We start from the raw sequence: 7,317 nt of genomic DNA, 5'->3' as shown, positions 1-7,317 counted from the left end.
GCGCGCGCGCGCGCGCGCGCGTGTATGTGTGTGCTTGTGTGTGTATGTGTGTATGTATTCTGTGCTTGTATCTCTCTTGCTCCCCTTAACCCGCTAGATGTGCCACTGATATCGTCTGATACGAGGTCTCTCTTCTCTTCTTTCCTTCCTATACGCGCATATCGCAGTTTGTCCTTTTCTTAAATTTCCTTTTGAATTTCAATTTACGGTCAGTACGGGTGATCTTTTATCAACCGCGATTTCAATCTAAATGAGCAATAATAATTTTCTTCGTAGGCCGTATTCAAGGGCGGAGACAAGTCATAGAATGTCATATCTACGTCCATGTCAAAGAATAGGAGGACGAGAGAAAAGTGCGAAGAAGATAAAGGGGTGGGTGTCGGATCGCTGATGGTGCCCGGTTAACAAGATATTGCTCCGCATGTCTATAGATCTCCGTGCATCCAGAAAAAAGAACGTCTTTATTTCCAAGACATAAAAGACCTATCGTGTGTAATAAGAATGCCAAAAATTAAGGTGTGTATTAATAATAAAAAAGATGACAATTTAGAATATTTTTAAACATACAAAGGATAAAAAAAATATATAAACAGTTACTGGTATCAACTGTTTTAAACACTTGGCACAGATAACAAATTAAATTTTTTTACACTTTTCTACCAAAAACTGATATTAATGATCATTATTAAAATTTTTAAAAGATATATATACTATAACAGTCGAACAAACTTTCGAAAAATGTAGGGCATGGATAATAATATCTTAAAATATAATAGGAATCATTATTTCAGCAAAATAATATACTTATATTATTTATAACATCAAATTTTAGGGAAAAGTGGGATGAAACGGACAGCGGGATAAAATGATTTATTTACCAAATTTTATTAATAACTATCTCCAGCTGTTGAATGAACATAAAATTAGTTTCGTGAGTTATTTATAAAAATTTAATATAGAAATTTAAATTTGAAAAAATAACAATGCATTTTAATAATATACTTTTCCTTTTTTTGTAAAACGAAAAACTAAAGACTTATATGTACAATAAAATAATTAATGTTAAATTAATTATTCATCTTTATTCAAAAATATTTAATATATAATACATAGTTTTGATTTAAAGTTAATCAGTTAAATTATTTTAATACATCGTTGCATCGGCTTATTATCTAGACTTGATTCATATTACCCCACTGGATGGTCTATTTTACTTCACCTATAAAAAATAAAACGAACCAAAATTAAATTTTTACAAAAATCTTAATAGTAGGTATGTAATATAAACTTTTGCAAGAGATATGAAAAAATTCAACATTTAGATCTTAAACATTTTAAAGTTTCTTTATACTAAACTTTATTTATTTCTTATTATTAATAAAGAAAATATATATCCATTTTAAGAGGTCCTTCTTATCCCACCTTCCCCTATTAACTATTTAATTAAATTAATTTTTTTTATTAAATAAATAATTTTGCATCAATTATTTTGTAGATATCATATAAATGTGCGACCATAATTTAGAATAGCCGTAAAATGGTGTTATTCTTCAATCGACTTAAGCAAAAGCTTAAGCGCTGCGAAAGAAAGAGAGAAAAAGGGAAAGAGAAAAAAGGTTTATGTGAAATGGGTGCAAATCATGGACTCGCATCTAAATAGGGTTCTACGTTTACCAATCTATTCCCTTGCATAACAGTCCGTACTATATTTCGTACCCATTTCTGGGACATCACGACTTTAAAATACTTCATGAATATAAAATTTCCTTCTTTTCTCACGAATCTTTTTATATCATAGCTATCTTTAACTTTCGTAATAACGTTATATAATGCGAAATTTGCGCAATCTAAAAAAAAAAATGTTCTATCTAATTGCAAAACAACAATTAGCATGTGACCTGTAAGCATTAATAAGTTTTTTCTGGTTTAAATAAGATAATGTAAAATTTAAAAAAATATATCGAAAGAATATCCGAATATTTATACAGAACATTTAAAAACGAAAAAAATTTTAAAAGAAATTATATCACATATATTCTATAAAAAAATTAAAATTTACATGCAATTTTCGAATCATTTCTTTTTTTTTAAGTAATAACTCCTGCTTACGTTTTAACAATAAACTTTTGAATACGTACAATTAATGCGGAGCAACATTCTACTTTAATTACAAATGTAATAGGAACTATCTCTTTAAATATTCATATAGTTAAATTTTATTTCTTGTTCAAGTAATTTTTATTTTTAATTAAAATTAATTTTTCTCAAGGAAATGAGATTTTAATAAGTCTTTGTAACATTCAAGTGGGATAAAAAAACAAAGAACAAAAGAGCTAGAAAAATAAAAAATAAATATATCATTATATACTTACAATAATTATATTTATTAATTATTATAAAATATCAATTTTTATCAATATTTGTACTTAAAGTTTTTTAAAATTTAATATTAAAATTTAACTTAAAATTAAACTTATTTAAAAATATTAAATAACTAATTAAAATTAAATAACTGTCAATAGCTTAAATTTCGTTATTAATGTAAAATAACAAATTTATATTCATTATTATAAAATATCTAGAAATTAGTGCCTGACTTTGACAATTAATATCCATTATTTTTTATTTGCTCATTATTGGTAATAATGTTAAGGTTTTACTTATAAACATAAAACAATTTTATGTAAATAAATAAATTTCAAAGCAACGTTTGCCTTTATTTCATAAATCAAATAAGAAAGATATAATAAATGATGTAGCATTTAATTATACAATTGTATATATGTTCCTTTTCTTAAATTTATGTAAAACAATAATCAAGAATTAATATATATTATTGTTAATACAAAATTAATATTTCGCATTTAAATAAATATCCAATCAGATGAAGTATTATTAACAATCTAAATTGAACAAAATTTATACTGTTCTTTTTTATTTAAAAATGAATCTTCGCGAAAAGTAATTAAAATTGGAAATTTTTAATTTTTTATATAAAAATTAATGTACATATATATATATATAAAGCCGTTCGAAAGATTAATATTTATACACTCAGCAATAAAATTAAAGCATCATCTATACCCCGAAAATAAAGAATCACCTACTATTGTACTATCTTCCTTTCAGAAATAGGCTACTTACTTTTAGAGCAGAGCTGGAATTACTTGCACATTTTGGCCGATTTTCAGCTTGGTTTTTGCCCCTTACTTCAACTCGCGCGCAGTCTAAATGCCGATCGGCATATACATATATATATTTGTAAATTTCAATATTATTATAATAAATGCCGCCTAAAATTAAAGAATATAATTTCGTAATCTATACTTAGCTTTCTGAAATTTGCATAGTTTTTGCAAATTTCTTCATTTTTCTTTATTTATAATTAAAATATTATAATACCTTATAATCAAGAAATATTTTTGCTAAAAAATTTAATTTAAATTAATTAAAAAATGTGACATTAAAAAATAATGTATAAAAAGTAGCACATGTATAATCCCATAGATATAAGTATAGATTCCTTAACTGACTAACTTAAAAAACAAAAAATATGACGAAGCTTGATCTCAGGCTTTAAGGTCTATCCTTACTTTAATCAAATGTGGCAAGATAACAGAATTTCGACAGGACAGATCGTGTTGATTTAGACGACAAAATATCATCGGTTATCAATAGTCATCGAGCAAGAACTCGAAATAGCAAGCGAGTGACGAGCGAGTAACTTTGGCCATTTTGTTGAGCGCAAGGAATTTGTCGACGTTGCAATTTGACAGCCTCTGTCCGCCGTTTCCTTCCCGTTCTTGCCTTGGCCATTCGTTCGCACTCAATATATTTGCACGCCACTCGATTTCTCAGTATAACGAGTGTCGGGATTTTTCCCCTCACTAAGAGATGCACTATAGTCGCGTAGAGCATGGTACTTGGCAATATCGCCATATATATTATCTAAAATTGATAAAACTTGATTGATGCAAAAAGATTAATTGTATGCGTTTGTTAAGTATAATTAAATATGTAAATTGTCATATTTTTATCAATATTCCAATACAACAATTTTTTGGACTCGAATCGATAATGTTGTTACATTTTTGAAAATAAATTATGTTTTATATATTATTCTGCTAAGAAATTCAAAATGTTCTCATATAAAAATAAATATTAATAAAAATAATAAAGTAAATAAAATGTTCAACAAATTTCTCTATTAAATTTATTCTCAATATTACTGCAATTCTGCGCTGTATGAGAAATGTAATTAACATGGCAACTGTTTCTTTACTAGTTTATAATTTCTCCACCACAAATAACGCGATATCACGTGTATAAAAACAAAAATATTTAATTGGTCCATCCGTTGCACCTCGATGCATCTATCGATGGCATACTTACCCTACGTTAAAGTTAATTTTTTTGTAGATAAAGAGATGCTGTAGCGAAGTACAAACGACATAATTGATCGAGCCATGTTATGCACAATTAGAGCATTTTGAAAAGTTGTTATAAATAATAATAAAAGCTTATTATAAGTAATTTTTAAAGACGATTTATTAATTAACTACGCTATGGATCAACAAATTATTAAGTTCGATACATTCGGGATAAAACTTGCTTAATCTATTTAAATCCACGATTACATGAAAATAACCGTGATAGCGATTGAAAAAACAGTGTAAATATAATGCTTGTGCGTCGAAACGTTCAAGAAATTAGACTGTGATTTGTTTATGTCATATCGCTCTCGGAAAGGTGTGGTGCCCAATATGTATTAATAAGCTAAAATTATTAAAGATGTTTTCCAACAGCGTATACAGATGACACATAGTATAACACTGTGTCTTATACAAGTGTTCCAACTGTAACACCGTATTACACTGCTCGCATTGTAAAATGCTAAGTACGAACATATTATATTATTAAATTTTTCTCGCTAAAATTAACATTTTTATCTAAAAGTTATGAAAAGTTATAAAAATTTTAAAAAATTTATATCTATATAAATTTTTTACGTTTTAAATGTGTAAAAAAAAAAATAAAAAATAACAATTTCGGCCCCGCATTATTTTGGACGCAAATATATATATATAGTATATAATATTTACGTTTTTGATCTTAAACCTCTTATATCTATAATATATTAACATATTCTTATGATCATTTTTCAAAAACTCCATATTCTTTATTTTTAGGTGTCTTACAACATAGAATGCGCATATATCTATGCGCATTCTATATTGTAAGACATCTAAAACCTATCTTTTTATATTTGTAGCTAAAATTATAAAATATACAAAATTTTTATAGGCATGATTTTTTTTAGGATTTTTTTATGACTTTACGCACACACACACACACACACACACACACACACACAAAGTTTTTTAAATAAGTGAATGCAATATCTTTGTTAAAATATACGTTTGACATGTTAAAAAAGAATTAATAATATAGTATTGCTACTGTGTAATACAATAATTAGATTAATATGGATTAATAGATATCGCAATCAGCATAATGATGCGAAGCAGAATGAAACGGTCTAGTTGACTACAATCAGTATGCCACTATACTCTACCATCCCTTCCGTTAATTACAATGCGGTCGCGTGCGTACACCCTGCGATTCGTTATGCCCGTTGAAGCGCATAATTGAAATTGCTAATAGCGTGGTTTCCTTGGCACAAAAACTGTCGTAATTTCTATTACAACAAACTGATTGTAACAGAATATTTTACAATCTAAGTTTTTAAAAGTCACAATTTGCAAAATTTTCTTATTTCTCTAATATTAACACTAACTGTAACACCTCCCTGCCTCCCCCACACAGTTATCTTTGATTGTAATAAAGTATTTACTTAAAATACTAATGCTAACTGAGCAGGAGCATATATTCCTTTTACTGTTGCAAGGATAGGATCTTACATACAAGTGACAGAACTTTTCAATCAATCTTTTAAAAATAAAGACAATAATACGTCTAAATTGACTGTCACTCATTTGAGTATTTGTCATTCCTTTAACCCTAGCTCATCATACTTATTTTTAGTTATAACTTTTTCCATATCCCACCGAAATCTGTAACTTCGTCAAGTTATATCTCTAAAAGCATATTTTTTAGCTTATCACGTGCAAAATTGATATCTCAGAGTAAGATAAAAACAGGAAAACAAGGAAAACAAATGAAAAATATTTTAATCTTAAATTATATACATATAAAAAAGAAATCACAGTCTGAAATCGCACAGCGAAAAATCGCATTGGGTATGCCGTATCTCGATAAGGCGATCTAGAATTAAAGAAATGACAAATACTCAAATTAATGACAGTCGATTTAGTCGAAATTATACCATTGTCTTTATTTTCAAAGAATTGGTTGAAAAGAGTTCTGTCACTTATGCGTACGACCTCATCCCATCCTCACATCATTAAAAGAGATACTCGTATATACTCCTATTAGCATTAATATTTTAAAAGAGGAAAGAAGAGGAGATAGAGACACGCACAGACACACACAGACACGCGCGCACACATACACACGATTTATAAATCCGACCGGGTAACGAATAAAAAAATAAATAACGCAAAAATAAATTTAACATTAGTTTTAAGAGCTATCTTTCATCCGCAAATTAAAAGTCATTAACTATAGCTGGCTTCTGCGGTGCCTAAGAAGGCTAAGTTTAAGGAGGAATTTCGAGATGAAGCTCGCAGACAAGATTAAGGCTATAGCTATGGCTGTCGGAATCGGAAGTAAAGGTAGTGGAGGACGAAGGAGGAGGAGAGAGGAGGTATGAGGGAGAGTGCTGAGCCAGCATAGCCCGCTTGCCAGGCTGCACATCGATACCAACCAGTCAGCCGGCAAACCAACCTATCTACCAATAAACCCACGTCTACAGCCGATAGAGAAATTTTTCTTCCCGGCAAAAAGCATGTTACTGTACGCGTTGATTTAAGTGCAATCGGGATTTCACACGTCATTCAATTGATTCGTGTCATTTCGCATTACTATAAAAGAATTAACCATTCTACTTTTTAATTTTTACGCTTCTATTGGAAGAAGCATGCATGCAGAAATACTTTTATTTCATACATCAAAATATCTAATATCACAAAAATATAATTTATATTAATTTTCATAAATTATTTATTTAACCTATTACATATATTTATATATGTTATTTGAAATGTTTACAAATAAATAATTTATATAAATGTTATAATTGTAACACCTTTTAAAAAAATAAACAAAGTATATTTTTTAATTTGTTTCACTTATATTTTTTGTAACTTCAGTACCTTCGAGGCTTCCATTGGAATT

The sequence above is a fragment of the Trachymyrmex septentrionalis genome, unplaced genomic scaffold (genome assembly GCF_001594115.1).
Source record: "Trachymyrmex septentrionalis isolate Tsep2-gDNA-1 unplaced genomic scaffold, Tsep1.0 scaffold112, whole genome shotgun sequence".
NCBI classification, from domain to species: domain Eukaryota; kingdom Metazoa; phylum Arthropoda; class Insecta; order Hymenoptera; family Formicidae; genus Trachymyrmex; species Trachymyrmex septentrionalis.
Note: the sequence above shows the minus strand (reverse complement) of the source record.